The sequence below is a fragment of the Anopheles moucheti genome, unplaced genomic scaffold (assembly GCF_943734755.1).
Source record: "Anopheles moucheti unplaced genomic scaffold, idAnoMoucSN_F20_07 scaffold_117_ctg1, whole genome shotgun sequence".
Taxonomy (NCBI): Eukaryota; Metazoa; Arthropoda; class Insecta; order Diptera; family Culicidae; genus Anopheles; species Anopheles moucheti.
Window position 1 is genome coordinate 103,892 of NW_026453646.1, and position 19,131 is coordinate 123,022.

The following is a 19,131-nucleotide window of genomic DNA, read 5'->3' on the forward strand; positions in this document are numbered from 1 at the left end:
CGAACTTTGTACTTTGCTATGGAATTCTACCAGGATTGAGTTTACATGCAAAAACTGTCTATTTCAACTAAATTGGTGCATCCGTTACGAACTTTGTACTTTGCTATGGAATTCTACCAGGATTGAGTTTACATGCAAAAACTGTCTATTTGAACGTAATTCGTGCATCCGTTATGAACTTTGTACTTTGCTATGGAATTCTACCAGGATTGAGTTTACATGCAAAAACTGTCTATTTCAACTAAATTGGTGCACCCGTTATGAACTTTGTACATTGCTATGGAATTCTACCAGGATTGAGTTTACATGCAAAAACTGTCTATTTAAACGTAATTCGTGCATCCGTTATGAACTTTGTACTTTGCTATGGAATTCTACCAGGATTGAGTTTACATGCAAAAACTGTCTATTTGAACGTAATTCGTGCATCCGATACGAACTTTGTACTTTGCTATGGAATTCTACCAGGATTGAGTTTACATGCAAAAACTGTCTATTTGAACGTAATTCGTGCATCCGATACGAACTTTGTACTTTGCTATGGAATTCTACCAGGATTGAGTTTACATGCAAAAACTGTCTATTTCAACTAAATTCGTGCATCCGATACGAACTTTGTACTTTGCTATGGAATTCTACCAGGATTGAGTTTACATGCAAAAACTGTCTATTTGAACGTAATTCGTGCATCCGTTATGAACTTTGTACATTGCTATGGAATTCTACCAGGATTGAGTTTACATGCAAAAACTGTCTATTTCAACTAAATTGGTGCATCCGATACGAACTTTGTACTTTGCTATGGAATTCTACCAGGATTGAGTTTACATGCAAAAACTGTCTATTTCAACTAAATTGGTGCATCCGTTATGAACTTTGTACATTGCTATGGAATTCTACCAGGATTGAGTTTACATGCAAAAACTGTCTATTTAAACGTAATTCGTGCATCCGTTATGAACTTTGTACTTTGCTATGGAATTCTACCAGGATTGAGTTTACATGCAAAAACTGTCTATTTCAACTAAATTGGTGCATCCGTTACGAACTTTGTACATTGCTATGGAATTCTACCAGGATTGAGTTTACATGCAAAAACTGTCTATTTGAACGTAATTCGTGCATCCGATACGAACTTTGTACTTTGCTATGGAATTCTACCAGGATTGAGTTTACATGCAAAAACTGTCTATTTCAACTAAATTGGTGCATCCGATACGAACTTTGTACTTTGCTATGGAATTCTACCAGGATTGAGTTTACATGCAAAAACTGTCTATTTCAACTAAATTGGTGCATCCGTTATGAACTTTGTACTTTGCTATGGAATTCTACCAGGATTGAGTTTACATGCAAAAACTGTCTATTTCAACTAAATTGGTGCATCCGTTACGAACTTGGACTTTGCTATGGAATTCTACCAGGATTGAGTTTACATGCAAAAACTGTCTATTTCAACTAAATTCGTGCATCCGATACGAACTTTGTACTTTGCTATGGAATTCTACCAGGATAGAGTTTACATGCAAAAACTGTCTATTTCAACTAAATTGGTGCATCCGTTATGAACTTTGTACTTTGCTATGGAATTCTACCAGGATTGAGTTTACATGCAAAAACTGTCTATTTCAACTAAATTGGTGCATCCGATACGAACTTTGTACTTTGCTATGGAATTCTACCAGGATTGAGTTTACATGCAAAAACTGTCTATTTCAACTAAATTGGTGCATCCGTTATGAACTTTGTACTTTGCTATGGAATTCTACCAGGATTGAGTTTACATGCAAAAACTGTCTATTTCAACTAAATTGGTGCATCCGTTACGAACTTGGACTTTGCTATGGAATTCTACCAGGATTGAGTTTACATGCAAAAACTGTCTATTTCAACTAAATTCGTGCATCCGATACGAACTTTGTACTTTGCTATGGAATTCTACCAGGATAGAGTTTACATGCAAAAACTGTCTATTTCAACTAAATTGGTGCATCCGTTATGAACTTTGTACATTGCTATGGAATTCTACCAGGATTGAGTTTACATGCAAAAACTGTCTATTTCAACGTAATTCGTGCATCCAATACGAACTTTGTACATTGCTATGGAATTCTACCAGGATTGAGTTTACATGCAAAAACTGTCTATTTCAACTAAATTCGTGCATCCGATACGAACTTTGTACTTTGCTATGGAATTCTACCAGGATAGAGTTTACATGCAAAAACTGTCTATTTCAACTAAATTGGTGCATCCGTTATGAACTTTGTACATTGCTATGGAATTCTACCAGGATTGAGTTTACATGCAAAAACTGTCTATTTCAACGTAATTCGTGCATCCGTTATGAACTTTGTACATTGCTATGGAATTCTACCAGGATTGAGTTTACATGCAAAAACTGTCTATTTCAACTAAATTGGTGCATCCGTTATGAACTTTGTACATTGCTATGGAATTCTACCAGGATTGAGTTTACATGCAAAAACTGTCTATTTCAACTAAATTGGTGCATCCGTTACGAACTTGGACTTTGCTATGGAATTCTACCAGGATTGAGTTTACATGCAAAAACTGTCTATTTGAACGTAATTCGTGCATCCGATACGAACTTTGTACTTTGCTATGGAATTCTACCAGGATTGAGTTTACATGCAAAAACTGTCTATTTCAACTAAATTCGTGCATCCGATACGAACTTTGTACTTTGCTATGGAATTCTACCAGGATTGAGTTTTCATGCAAAAACTGTCTATTTCAACGTAATTCGTGCATCCGATACGAACTTTGTACTTTGCTATGGAATTCTACCAGGAATGAGTTTTCATGCAAAAACTGTCTATTTCAACTAAATTGGTGCATCCGATACGAACTTTGTACTTTGCTATGGAATTCTACCAGGATTGAGTTTACATGCAAAAACTGTCTATTTCAACTAAATTGGTGCATCCGATACGAACTTTGTACTTTGCTATGGAATTCTACCAGGATTGAGTTTACATGCAAAAACTGTCTATTTCAACTAAATTCGTGCATCCGTTACGAACTTGGACTTTGCTATGGAATTCTACCAGGATTGAGTTTACATGCAAAAACTGTCTATTTCAACGTAATTCGTGCATCCGATACGAACTTTGTACTTTGCTATGGAATTCTACCAGGATAGAGTTTACATGCACAAACTGTCTATTTGAACGTAATTCGTGCATCCGATACGAACTTTGTACTTTGCTATGGAATTCTACCAGGATTGAGTTTACATGCAAAAACTGTCTATTTCAACTAAATTGGTGCATCCGTTATGAACTTTGTACATTGCTATGGAATTCTACCAGGATTGAGTTTACATGCAAAAACTGTCTATTTCAACTAAATTGGTGCATCCGTTATGAACTTTGTACATTGCTATGGAATTCTACCAGGATTGAGTTTACATGCAAAAACTGTCTATTTCAACGTAATTCGTGCATCCAATACGAACTTTGTACATTGCTATGGAATTCTACCAGGAATGAGTTTTCATGCAAAAACTGTCTATTTCAACTAAATTGGTGCATCCGATACGAACTTTGTACTTTGCTATGGAATTCTACCAGGAATGAGTTTACATGCAAAAACTGTCTATTTGAACGTAATTCGTGCATCTGATACGAACTTTGTACTTTGCTATGGAATTCTACCAGGATTGAGTTTACATGCAAAAACTGTCTATTTCAACTAAATTGGTGCATCCGATACGAACTTTGTACTTTGCTATGGAATTCTACCAGGATTGAGTTTACATGCAAAAACTGTCTATTTGAACGTAATTCGTGCATCCGTTATGAACTTTGTACTTTGCTATGGAATTCTACCAGGATTGAGTTTACATGCAAAAACTGTCTATTTCAACTAAATTCGTGCATCCGATACGAACTTTGTACTTTGCTATGGAATTCTACCAGGATAGAGTTTACATGCACAAACTGTCTATTTGAACGTAATTCGTGCATCCGATACGAACTTTGTACTTTGCTATGGAATTCTACCAGGATTGAGTTTACATGCAAAAACTGTCTATTTCAACTAAATTGGTGCATCCGTTATGAACTTTGTACATTGCTATGGAATTCTACCAGGATTGAGTTTACATGCAAAAACTGTCTATTTCAACGTAATTCGTGCATCCAATACGAACTTTGTACATTGCTATGGAATTCTACCAGGAATGAGTTTTCATGCAAAAACTGTCTATTTCAACTAAATTGGTGCATCCGATACGAACTTTGTACTTTGCTATGGAATTCTACCAGGAATGAGTTTACATGCAAAAACTGTCTATTTGAACGTAATTCGTGCATCTGATACGAACTTTGTACTTTGCTATGGAATTCTACCAGGATTGAGTTTACATGCAAAAACTGTCTATTTCAACTAAATTGGTGCATCCGTTACGAACTTTGTACTTTGCTATGGAATTCTACCAGGATTGAGTTTACATGCAAAAACTGTCTATTTCAACTAAATTGGTGCATCCGTTACGAACTTTGTACTTTGCTATGGAATTCTACCAGGATTGAGTTTACATGCAAAAACTGTCTATTTGAACGTAATTCGTGCATCCGATACGAACTTTGTACTTTGCTATGGAATTCTACCAGGATTGAGTTTACATGCAAAAACTGTCTATTTCAACTAAATTGGTGCATCCGTTATGAACTTTGTACATTGCTATGGAATTCTACCAGGATTGAGTTTACATGCAAAAACTGTCTATTTCAACGTAATTCGTGCATCCAATACGAACTTTGTACATTGCTATGGAATTCTACCAGGAATGAGTTTTCATGCAAAAACTGTCTATTTCAACTAAATTGATGCATCCGATACGAACTTTGTACTTTGCTATGGAATTCTACCAGGAATGAGTTTACATGCAAAAACTGTCTATTTCAACTAAATTGGTGCATCCGTTACGAACTTTGTACTTTGCTATGGAATTCTACCAGGATTGAGTTTACATGCAAAAACTGTCTATTTCAACTAAATTGGTGCATCCGTTACGAACTTTGTACTTTACTATGGAATTCTACCAGGATTGAGTTTACATGCAAAAACTGTCTATTTGAACGTAATTCGTTCATCCGTTATGAACTTTGTACTTTACTATGGAATTCTACCAGGATTGAGTTTACATGCAAAAACTGTCTATTTCAACTAAATTGGTGCATCCGTTACGAACTTTGTACTTTACTATGGAATTCTACCAGGATTGAGTTTACATGCAAAAACTGTCTATTTCAACTAAATTCGTGCATCCGTTACGAACTTTGTACTTTGCTATGGAATTCTACCAGGAATGAGTTTACATGCAAAAACTGTCTATTTCAACGTAATTCGTGCATCCAAAACGAACTTTGTACTTTGCTATGGAATTCTACCAGGATTGAGTTTACATGCAAAAACTGTCTATTTGAACGTAATTCGTGCATCCGATACGAACTTTGTACTTTGCTATGGAATTCTACCAGGATTGAGTTTACATGCAAAAACTGTCTATTTCAACTAAATTGGTGCATCCGTTACGAACTTTGTACTTTGCTATGGAATTCTACCAGGAATGAGTTTACATGCAAAAACTGTCTATTTGAACGTAATTCGTGCATCCGATACGAACTTTGTACTTTGCTATGGAATTCTACCAGGATTGAGTTTACATGCAAAAACTGTCTATTTCAACTAAATTGGTGCATCCGTTACGAACTTTGTACTTTGCTATGGAATTCTACCAGGAATGAGTTTACATGCAAAAACTGTCCATTTCAACTAAATTGGTGCATCCGTTACGAACTTTGTACATTGCTATGGAATTCTACCAGGATTGAGTTTACATGCAAAAACTGTCTATTTCAACTAAATTCGTGCATCCGTTACGAACTTTGTACTTTGCTATGGAATTCTACCAGGAATGAGTTTACATGCAAAAACTGTCCATTTCAACTAAATTGGTGCATCCGTTACGAACTTTGTACATTGCTATGGAATTCTACCAGGATTGAGTTTACATGCAAAAACTGTCTATTTGAACGTAATTCGTGCATCCGATACGAACTTTGTACTTTGCTATGGAATTCTACCAGGATTGAGTTTACATGCAAAAACTGTCTATTTGAACGTAATTCGTGCATCCGATACGAACTTTGTACTTTGCTATGGAATTCTACCAGGATTGAGTTTACATGCAAAAACTGTCTATTTGAACGTAATTCGTGCATCCGATACGAACTTTGTACTTTGCTATGGAATTCTACCAGGAATGAGTTTACATGCAAAAACTGTCCATTTCAACTAAATTGGTGCATCCGTTACGAACTTTGTACATTGCTATGGAATTCTACCAGGATTGAGTTTACATGCAAAAACTGTCTATTTGAACGTAATTCGTGCATCCGATACGAACTTTGTACTTTGCTATGGAATTCTACCAGGATTGAGTTTACATGCAAAAACTGTCTATTTGAACGTAATTCGTGCATCCGATACGAACTTTGTACTTTGCTATGGAATTCTACCAGGATTGAGTTTACATGCAAAAACTGTCTATTTCAACTAAATTCGTGCATCCGATACGAACTTTGTATTTTGCTATGGAATTCTACCAGGATTGAGTTTACATGCAAAAACTGTCTATTTCAACTAAATTCGTGCATCCGATACGAACTTTGTACTTTGCTGTGGAATTCTACCAGGATTGAGTTTACATGCAAAAACTGTCTATTTCAACTAAATTGGTGCATCCGTTACGAACTTTGTACTTTGCTATGGAATTCTACCAGGATTGAGTTTACATGCAAAAACTGTCTATTTCAACTAAATTCGTGCATCCGATACGAACTTTGTACTTTGCTATGGAATTCTACCAGGATAGAGTTTACATGCAAAAACTGTCTATTTGAACGTAATTCGTGCATCCGATACGAACTTTGTACTTTGCTATGGAATTCTACCAGGATTGAGTTTACATGCAAAAACTGTCTATTTCAACTAAATTGGTGCATCCGTTATGAACTTTGTACATTGCTATGGAATTCTACCAGGATTGAGTTTACATGCAAAAACTGTCTATTTCAACTAAATTCGTGCATCCGATACGAACTTTGTACTTTGCTATGGAATTCTACCAGGATTGAGTTTACATGCAAAAACTGTCTATTTCAACTAAATTGGTGCATCCGTTACGAACTTTGTACTTTGCTATGGAATTCTACCAGGAATGAGTTTACATGCAAAAACTGTCTATTTCAACGTAATTCGTGCATCCAAAACGAACTTTGTACTTTGCTATGGAATTCTACCAGGATTGAGTTTACATGCAAAAACTGTCTATTTCAACTAAATTGGTGCATCCGTTACGAACTTTGTACTTTACTATGGAATTCTACCAGGATTGAGTTTACATGCAAAAACTGTCTATTTGAACGTATTTCGTTCATCCGTTATGAACTTTGTACTTTACTATGGAATTCTACCAGGATTGAGTTTACATGCAAAAACTGTCTATTTCAACTAAATTCGTGCATCCGTTACGAACTTTGTACTTTGCTATGGAATTCTACCAGGAATGAGTTTTCATGCAAAAACTGTCCATTTCAACTAAATTGGTGCATCCGTTACGAACTTTGTACTTTACTATGGAATTCTACCAGGATTGAGTTTACATGCAAAAACTGTCTATTTCAACGTAATTGGTGCATCCGATACGAACTTTGTACTTTCCTATGGAATTCTACCAGGAACGAGTTTACATGCAAAAACTGTCTATTTCAACGTAATTCGTGCATCCGTTACGAACTTTGTACTTTGCTATGGAATTCTACCAGGATTGAGTTTACATGCAAAAACTGTCTATTTCAACTAAATTGGTGCATCCGTTACGAACTTTGTACTTTGCTATGGAATTCTACCAGGATTGAGTTTACATGCAAAAACTGTCTATTTCAACTAAATTGGTGCATCCGTTACGAACTTTGTACTTTGCTATGGAATTCTACCAGGAATGAGTTTTCATGCAAAAACTGTCTATTTCAACTAAATTGGTGCATCCGTTACGAACTTTGTACTTTGCTATGGAATTCTACCAGGATTGAGTTTACATGCAAAAACTGTCTATTTCAACTAAATTGGTGCATCCGTTACGAACTTTGTACATTGCTATGGAATTCTACCAGGATTGAGTTTACATGCAAAAACTGTCTATTTCAACTAAATTGGTGCATCCGTTACGAACTTTGTACTTTGCTATGGAATTCTACCAGGATTGAGTTTACATGCAAAAACTGTCTATTTCAACTAAATTGGTGCATCCGTTACGAACTTTGTACTTTGCTATGGAATTCTACCAGGATTGAGTTTACATGCAAAAACTGTCTATTTCAACTAAATTGGTGCATCCGTTACGAACTTTGTACTTTGCTATGGAATTCTACCAGGATTGAGTTTACATGCAAAAACTGTCTATTTGAACGTAATTCGTGCATCCGATACGAACTTTGTACTTTGCTATGGAATTCTACCAGGATTGAGTTTACATGCAAAAACTGTCTATTTCAACTAAATTGGTGCATCCGTTACGAACTTTGTACTTTGCTATGGTATTCTACCAGGATTGAGTTTACATGCAAAAACTGTCTATTTCAACTAAATTGGTGCATCCGTTACGAACTTTGTACTTTGCTATGGAATTCTACCAGGATTGAGTTTACATGCAAAAACTGTCTATTTCAACTAAATTGGTGCATCCGTTACGAACTTTGTACTTTGCTATGGAATTCTACCAGGATTGAGTTTACATGCAAAAACTGTCTATTTGAACGTAATTCGTGCATCCGATACGAACTTTGTACTTTGCTATGGAATTCTACCAGGATTGAGTTTACATGCAAAAACTGTCTATTTCAACTAAATTGGTGCATCCGTTACGAACTTTGTACTTTGCTATGGTATTCTACCAGGATTGAGTTTACATGCAAAAACTGTCTATTTGAACGTAATTCGTGCATCCGATACGAACTTTGTACTTTGCTATGGAATTCTACCAGGATTGAGTTTACATGCAAAAACTGTCTATTTCAACTAAATTGGTGCATCCGTTACGAACTTTGTACTTTGCTATGGAATTCTACCAGGATTGAGTTTACATGCAAAAACTGTCTATTTCAACTAAATTGGTGCATCCGTTACGAACTTTGTACTTTGCTATGGAATTCTACCAGGATTGAGTTTACATGCAAAAACTGTCTATTTCAACTAAATTGGTGCATCCGATACGAACTTTGTACTTTGCTATGGAATTCTACCAGGATTGAGTTTACATGCAAAAACTGTCTATTTCAACTAAATTGGTGCATCCGTTACGAACTTTGTACTTTGCTATGGAATTCTACCAGGATTGAGTTTACATGCAAAAACTGTCTATTTGAACGTAATTCGTGCATCCGATACGAACTTTGTACTTTGCTATGGAATTCTACCAGGATTGAGTTTACATGCAAAAACTGTCTATTTCAACTAAATTGGTGCATCCGTTACGAACTTTGTACTTTGCTATGGAATTCTACCAGGATTGAGTTTACATGCAAAAACTGTCTATTTCAACTAAATTGGTGCATCCGTTACGAACTTTGTACTTTGCTATGGAATTCTACCAGGATTGAGTTTACATGCAAAAACTGTCTATTTCAACTAAATTGGTGCATCCGTTACGAACTTTGTACTTTGCTATGGAATTCTACCAGGATTGAGTTTACATGCAAAAACTGTCTATTTCAACTAAATTGGTGCATCCGTTACGAACTTTGTACATTGCTATGGAATTCTACCAGGATTGAGTTTACATGCAAAAACTGTCTATTTCAACTAAATTGGTGCATCCGATACGAACTTTGTACTTTGCTATTGAATTCTACCAGGATTGAGTTTACATGCAAAAACTGTCTATTTCAACTAAATTGGTGCATCCGTTACGAACTTTGTACTTTGCTATGGAATTCTACCAGGATTGAGTTTACATGCAAAAACTGTCTATTTGAACGTAATTCGTGCATCCGATACGAACTTTGTACTTTGCTATGGAATTCTACCAGGATTGAGTTTACATGCAAAAACTGTCTATTTCAACTAAATTGGTGCATCCGTTACGAACTTTGTACTTTGCTATGGAATTCTACCAGGATTGAGTTTACATGCAAAAACTGTCTATTTCAACTAAATTGGTGCATCCGTTACGAACTTTGTACATTGCTATGGAATTCTACCAGGATTGAGTTTACATGCAAAAACTGTCTATTTCAACTAAATTGGTGCATCCGTTACGAACTTTGTACTGTGCTATGGAATTCTACCAGGATTGAGTTTACATGCAAAAACTGTCTATTTCAACTAAATTGGTGCATCCGTTACGAACTTTGTACTTTGCTATGGAATTCTACCAGGATTGAGTTTACATGCAAAAACTGTCTATTTCAACTAAATTGGTGCATCCGATACGAACTTTGTACTTTGCTATGGAATTCTACCAGGATTGAGTTTACATGCAAAAACTGTCTATTTCAACTAAATTGGTGCATCCGTTACGAACTTTGTACTTTGCTATGGAATTCTACCAGGATTGAGTTTACATGCAAAAACTGTCTATTTCAACTAAATTGGTGCATCCGATACGAACTTTGTACTTTGCTATGGAATTCTACCAGGATTGAGTTAACATGCAAAAACTGTCTATTTCAACTAAATTGGTGCATCCGTTAGGAACTTTGTACTTTGCTATGGAATTCTACCAGGATTGAGTTTACATGCAAAAACTGTCTATTTCAACTAAAGTCGTGCATCCGTTAGGAACTTTGTACTTTGCTATGGAATTCTACCAGGAATGAGTTTACATGCAAAAACTGTCTATTTCAACTAAATTTGTGCATCCGATTCGAACTTTGTACTTTGCTATGGAATTCTACCAGGATTGAGTTTACATGCAAAAACTGTCTATTTCAACTAAATTCGTGCATCCGTTACGAACTTTGTACTTTGCTATGGAATTCTACCAGGATTGAGTTTACATGCAAAAACTGTCTATTTCAACTAAATTGGTGCATCCGTTACGAACTTTGTACATTGCTATGGAATTCTACCAGGATTGAGTTTACATGCAAAAACTGTCTATTTCAACTAAATTGGTGCATCTGTTACGAACTTTGTACTTTGCTATGGAATTCTACCAGGATTGAGTTTACATGCAAAAACTGTCTATTTCAACTAAATTGGTGCATCCGATACGAACTTTGTACTTTGCTATGGAATTCTACCAGGATTGAGTTAACATGCAAAAACTGTCTATTTCAACTAAATTGGTGCATCCGTTAGGAACTTTGTACTTTGCTATGGAATTCTACCAGGATTGAGTTTACATGCAAAAACTGTCTATTTCAACTAAATTCGTGCATCCGTTACGAACTTTGTACTTTGCTATGGAATTCTACCAGGAATGAGTTTTCATGCAAAAACTGTCCATTTCAACTAAATTGGTGCATCCGTTACGAACTTTGTACATTGCTATGGAATTCTACCAGGATTTAGTTTACATGCAAAAACTGTCTATTTCAACTAAATTTGTGCATCCGATTCGAACTTTGTACTTTGCTATGGAATTCTACCAGGATTGAGTTTACATGCAAAAACTGTCTATTTCAACTAAATTCGTGCATCCGTTACGAACTTTGTACTTTGCTATGGAATTCTACCAGGATTGAGTTTACATGCAAAAACTGTCTATTTCAACTAAATTGGTGCATCCGTTACGAACTTTGTACATTGCTATGGAATTCTACCAGGATTGAGTTTACATGCAAAAACTGTCTATTTCAACTAAATTGGTGCATCTGTTACGAACTTTGTACTTTGCTATGGAATTCTACCAGGATTGAGTTTACATGCAAAAACTGTCTATTTGAACGTAATTCGTGCATCCGTTACGAACTGTCCATTTCCGAACTGTCCAAAAACTGTCCATTTCAACTAAATTGGTGCATCCGTTACGAACTTTGTACCTTGCTATGGAATTCTACCAGGATTGAGTTTACATGCAAAAACTGTCTATTTGAACGTAATTCGTGCATCCGATACGAACTTTGTACTTTGCTATGGAATTCTACCAGGATTGAGTTTACATGCAAAAACTGTCTATTTCAACTAAATTGGTGCAACCGTTACGAACTTTGTACTTTGCTATGGAATTCTACCAGGATTGAGTTTACATGCAAAAACTGTCTATTTCAACTAAATTGGTGCATCCGATACGAACTTTGTACATTGCTATGGAATTCTACCAGGATTGAGTTTACATGCAAAAACTGTCTATTTCAACTAAATTGGTGCATCCGTTACGAACTTTGTACTTTGCTATGGAATTCTACCAGGATTGAGTTTACATGCAAAAACTGTCTATTTGAACGTAATTCGTGCATCCGTTACGAACTGTCCATTTCCGAACTGTCCAAAAACTGTCCATTTCAACTAAATTGGTGCATCCGTTACGAACTTTGTACTTTGCTATGGAATTCTACCAGGATTGAGTTTACATGCAAAAACTGTCTATTTCAACTAAATTGGTGCATCCGATACGAACTTTGTACATTGCTATGGAATTCTACCAGGATTGAGTTTACATGCAAAAACTGTCTATTTCAACTAAATTTGTGCATCCGATTCGAACTTTGTACTTTGCTATGGAATTCTACCAGGATTGAGTTTACATGCAAAAACTGTCTATTTCAACTAAATTCGTGCATCCGTTACGAACTTTGTACTTTGCTATGGAATTCTACCAGGATTGAGTTTACATGCAAAAACTGTCTATTTCAACTAAATTGGTGCATCCGTTACGAACTTTGTACATTGCTATTGTTGCGAGCAACGGTTCATTTGAACCAACAGCAGCCCGTTCAGTAGGTTTACGCTAGGTGGCGCTCGCGTAGCAGGATCGTGCGCTCTTCTCACGTATTCCCGTTTTGGGAAAACGGGAGAGAATGCCGATAAAAGCAGCGCGCAGGGACAGCTAGGGTCTTTTTCGATACCAGCTTAGGCAAAGGATAGAAGTTTTTTTAACCACGCATTCCACCCCCTATTTACCACATTCATCTAAGAATAAAAAGTGTTAAGAGAAACTATTTGTGTCGGCTTGGCTGTCGAGAAGCGGTTGCTGGACGCGACCTTTGTTGCTGGACGCAACAATTTAAAAAAACTTTTATTTAACGTTCTAAATCACTTCGCGAATTAATTACGCTATTTCCTAACCACGCGTGACGTCTTCGGTAGGACATCGAACCTTCACGTGGCTTCGTTGGAAGGACTCCAAGAGAAAGACAGTGTTAGTGAAGTGCAGTGTTAAGCGAGTGAGAGAATATGGATCAAGTTTGCAGTATTTGCAATGGCGCGAACTTGGATGACGCCGTCGCATGTGATAAGTGCTGCCGATATTATCACCTCGAATGCGTGAACGAGGACGAATCCGTTCACAGCCGTGAATGGATATGCAATTTGTGCACTCCTAGCACACCAGTGGTCGGTAGAAAGGGATTCAACGAGTCTACGATCGCCACACCGACAGTGTATTTTGCCCAACCCGCGGCAATAACGCACGACGAAGAAGTGTCCCCAGGAAGTGAGGAGCCTGCCGCAAGTGCGATGCCGATAACCGCTACGTCATCACCAAACCATGTGGCGCATTCGGATGCACAAACACCTAATGCTAAGCTCGAGGAAATCAGCCGCTGCTTCCATAGGCTGATGGAAGAGCTTGAGTCGAGCCGCGATCAACGGAGAGAGGAGCCTAGTATCGTAGAACGGCTCGAATCGGTGTTAGGGAGCTTCGTGCAGCGAATGGAGAAAAGCAATGGCGCCGAAGCACGTGGTTCCAGTGGTCGACAACCTTTTTCTATGTTCGATGATGAGGGTCTTAGCAGGAGCCAAATTGCCACCCGACAGGCAGTGAAAGGAAAATTGCCTTTATTCTCAGGCAATCCCGACGAGTGGCTTATGTTTGAATCGTGTTACAACGAAACTACACGGCTTTGCGGATTCACCGATGGAGAAAATACGATACGCCTTCAACAAGCGTTAAAAGGCAAGGCGCTAAAAGCAGTGCAGTGCCGCCTTCGGGAAAAGGATAACCTCAAAGAAGTTCTCGAAACTTTAAAATCGATGTACGGTCGGCCAGAGATCGTGGTGAGTACCCTGTTGGACCAGGTAAGACGCCAAACGCCTCCAAAGGGCGATAAACTGGACACGTTAATCGACTTTGCTATTTCGGTAGAAGAAATATGCGCAACGCTAAGGTCTAGTGATGTTGAAAATCGTTTCGATGGACCTTTGCTGCAGGAGTTAGTCGATCGGCTTCCACCGTTCGTTCGATTGCAATGGGGCATACACTGCGCAACTACTTCGCAGACCACGTTACAGGAGTTCGGAAAGTGGATTAAAATAATTAAAAAAGGAGCGCTTCATGTAACACCTCCCTCCCCCAGCACCGAAAGCCGTAAGCGCGTTAACACGCACGTGGTACAACCGAAACCAGACCAACGATGTGCCTGTGACAAAGGATGCAGAAACCCAGCTGATTGTGATGCATACAACAAAATGAGTGTGACGGAACGCTGGAACCTGATAAGACAAAACTCGTGGTGCAAACATTGTCTTAAAAGGCATCGGAACCCGTGTCGTGAATCCCGAGTCTGTGCAAAGGACAATTGTACAGCGCGACACCATCCAACGCTGCATAATTCTAATTCGGTCTCAGGTAAAGCAATCACTAATTTCTCTCACTCTACCACAGCGGAAAGTGATGTCCTGCTCAGACACGTACCAGTCGTGCTACACGCAGGAGATAAAACGATACACACGGTAGCCTTGCTGGACGAAGGCGCCTCAGTTTCGTTAATGGAACATTCGCTGATGGAAGAGCTTGGTGTGTCGGGAACCTTGCGGCCGCTCTGCCTGAAGTGGACCGGAGGACAGCATCGGTATGAAAATAAGTCAATGGATGTGAGTATTGGAATATCAGGCATCAGGGGCAACGATCACGTGTATGAGATACCCGTACGGACAGTACATCGACTGGGTTTGCCGGCACAGCGGATTAAACCGAATGAACTACGAGCAGCCTACAAACACCTGTCATCACTCCCTTTGTCATCGTACCGAGATACACCACCGAAGCTCCTGATAGGTATGAATAATTACCACATTACCGTACCACTAAAGACTGTCGAAGGATCCGCAAATGAACCCATCGCCACAAAAACTCGATTGGGATGGACAATTTCCGGAAGTATTTCTCCACAGGTAGTTTCAAATAACGCAAAGGTAGTAGCCGCCCACTCGATTGAAATATGCGAATGCCAAAATATCGATACGAAGATCGACGCCGCACTTAAAGGAGGTTTTGCACTTGACGATCCGTACAACAGGCAACACGTGAGTACCAATTCTAAAAATGAAGAAAGAGCAATAGCAATACTTACTAACAACACTAAACTTGTAAATGAAAGATACGTTACCGCTTTGTTATGGCGTTACGATGATGTCAAATTACCCAATAATCGCTCGATGGCTTTGAAACGACTTACCTGTTTAGAACGCCGAATGGCAAAGGAGACTTACATTAAAATAAAGATGGATCAGATATTAGCCGATCATGTGAAGAAAGGTTATATCAGAAAACTCACAGATCAAGAGAAAAAGACAGCACATCCTCGAAAGTGGTATCTACCTATTTTCCCGGTAGTAAATCCAAACAAACCAGGCAAAGTGCGTATTGTATGGGACGCAGCAGCATCAGTAAATGGAGTATCTCTAAACTCTATGCTCCTTACCGGACCCGATCTTCTAGCACCATTAACGTCCGTATTATGCCGCTTTAGAGAATTTAGAATCGCTATGGCAGCAGACATACAAGAAATGTACCACCAGGTCTTGATCAACGAAGAAGATCAAAACAGCCAAAGGTTTTTGTGGAAAAGCGATGCATCGCAAGAGGAACCCGATGAATATGTCATGATGAGAATGACTTTTGGGGCAGCGTGTTCGCCCAGCTGCGCGCAATTCGTAAAAAATGCAAACGCTGATAGATATGCAGAACAATTCCCCCTAGCCGTCGAATGCATTAAAGCAGATCATTACGTCGACGATATGTTAACAAGTGTAGAAACACTAGATGAAGCTATAAAGCTAGCGAAAGAAGTAACTTACATCCAGTCGCAAGGCGGTTTTAAACTACACAATTGGATGGCTAACAAAAATGAAATTTTACAAGCCGTTGGAGGTAACGGAAACCGTATGAAAGATATGACGCTAGACCAATCAATTGCAACGCAAAAAGTACTTGGCATGTGGTGGGATGCTCATAGTGACACCTTCCAGTTTAAATTGCCGAATAAAGGACAAGAGGTCTTACAGGGAGAAATAATACCAACCAAGCGACAACTCTTAAGCGTGCTAATGACAATTTTCGATCCACTTGGCTTGATCGGAGCCTTCATGCTGTTTCTAAAAGTGTTGCTTCAAGAAGTGTGGCGCGCCGGTACAGGATGGGATGAGAAAATTCCTACTAACTTGGAATGCAAATGGAAGAAATGGCTCGCATGCCTACCTGAGCTTCAAAAGCTTTCAGTGCCAAGATGTTACCGTATCACCACCGACCTTAGTAGTTGTACCACTCAATTACATGTATTCGTCGATGCTGGCAAAGATGGGTATGCTGCAGTTGCATATTTTAGAATCGAGTCAAATGGTCAACGCGAAGTAGCCTTAATCGGTGGAAAAACGAGAGTAGCTCCTCTGAAGTATATATCCATCCCTCGTTTAGAACTTCAAGCAGCCGTTTTAGGCATACGTCTGGCTAAAATCATTGAGAAGGCACATAGAATCCCAATTCATCGCCGATTCCTATGGACGGATTCAAAAGATGTGCTATGTTGGCTCAATTCAGACCATAGACGCTACAGTATATATGTAGCTCACAGAGTAGGAGAGATTTTGGAAAATTCTACGTTAAATGAGTGGCATTGGGTACCTACAACTTTAAACGTCGCCGATGAGGGCACAAAATGGTCAAACCTTGACCCACACACTACTTTCACCCACTGGTTTAACGGTCCTAGTTTCTTAGTGAAACCCGAGGATGAGTGGGACATGCCGACACTGAAGGTTCAATCGACTGATGAAGAAATGCGTCAAACCATCACAGTTCACCAGGTTGTGCATCCTGTAATCAGCATCGAACGATTTTCCCGCTGGAGAAGATTGCAACGGGCAGTTGCGTACGTTTGGCGTTTCATAAATAACGCACGCCAACCAAAAGCGTTGCGTATCAAGGGACCTCTAACGCACTTGGAGTTGCAACAAGCAGAACGCACAGTTCTAATACAAGCCCAGTATCAGGAATACCCAGATGAGTATAGGATCCTGCAAGAGGGGCTGGCGGACACTAAAACGAAAAGAATTAATCTTAAGAAAAGTAGTCCTCTTTTTAGGCGAAGCCCTTACCTGGATGAAGATGGAGTCATACGGCTACACGGACGCATCGATGCTTGCCAGCACATCAGTGACGAAATGAAACGGCCCATCATCCTGCCGAAAACCGGTCACCTCACGGACCTGATTATCGATGATTATCATCGACGGTACCAACATGCAAATCATCAAACCGTGATGAACGAAGTACGACAAAAATTCGACGTTCCGGCTTTGAGAAGCGCTTGCCATAGGATACGGAACAACTGCGCAACGTGCAAGATCCGTAACGCTACACCTACGGTGCCAATGATGAGTGGGCTTCCCGCCGCCCGTCTTTCTCCATTCTGTAGACCATTCTCATTTACGGGAATCGACTACTTCGGACCATTCCTCGTCGCTGTTGGACGGAGACAGGAAAAGCGCTGGGGTGTATTGTTCACCTGCTTAACCATCCGAGCGATACACATCGAAGTGGCATCCAGCCTGTCAACCAGCTCCTGCATAATCGCGTTAAGAAACTTCATCGCCCGGCGCGGTACCCCATTGGAGATCTACTCGGATAAGGGTACCAACTTCATAGGTGCAAATCGAGAACTGAAGGAAGCCATAGCCAAGATAAACACCAACGAGCTGATTGAAGTAATGCACCTTCCGGACACGAAATGGAACTTCAACCCGCCGGCTGCCCCACATTTTGGCGGGGCATGGGAGAGATTAGTGCAAACCGTGAAGCACACGCTGAACAACATGCGTTTTACACGTACTCCATCTGATGCGGTGTTTACAAACTGGTTGATAGAGGTCGAAATGATTGTAAACTCGAGACCGCTTACACAGGTTCCGGTAGAAAATGAAGAAGAAGCACCATTGACTCCAAACCACTTTATTTTAGGATCGTCGGCTGGGACCAAACCTCTAAGCATCTTAGACGATTCAGCAGCTTGCCTACGAAACAACTGGAAAGCATCACAGGCTTACGCGAACGTTTTCTGGCGCAGATGGGTCGCCTCATATCTACCGACTCTTACCAGACGAAGTAAGTGGTTCCAGACGCAGCGAACCTTGAAGGAAGACGATCTAGTCTTGATTGTGGACGACAACCTCCCGCGCGGATGCTGGCCGAAGGGACGCGTGGTACGGACGGTACCTTCGAAAGACGGAGAAATACGGCGAGTACACGTAAAATTGGCAAACGGAAAGGTTTTAGAGCGCCCGGCAGTGAAAATAGCTGTTGTTGACATCGAACCACGAAATGGTGTTTTGACAGTTCAAAACACCGGGGTCCAGTGTTGCGAGCAACGGTTCATTTGAACCAACAGCAGCCCGTTCAGTAGGTTTACGCTAGGTGGCGCTCGCGTAGCAGGATCGTGCGCTCTTCTCACGTATTCCCGTTTTGGGAAAACGGGAGAGAATGCCGATAAAAGCAGCGCGCAGGGACAGCTAGGGTCTTTTTCGATACCAGCTTAGGCAAAGGATAGAAGTTTTTTTAACCACGCATTCCACCCCCTATTTACCACATTCATCTAAGAATAAAAAGTGTTAAGAGAAACTATTTGTGTCGGCTTGGCTGTCGAGAAGCGGTTGCTGGAC

The 19,131-nt window shown here is 39.5% G+C and overlaps 1 pseudogene; it reads right to left on the bottom strand.

The window, feature by feature from the left end:
• Positions 1-17,915: 17,915 nt before the first annotated feature.
• LOC128309270 (uncharacterized) lies at positions 17,916-18,464 on the bottom strand (annotated as a pseudogene).
• Positions 18,465-19,131: the final 667 nt, after the last annotated feature.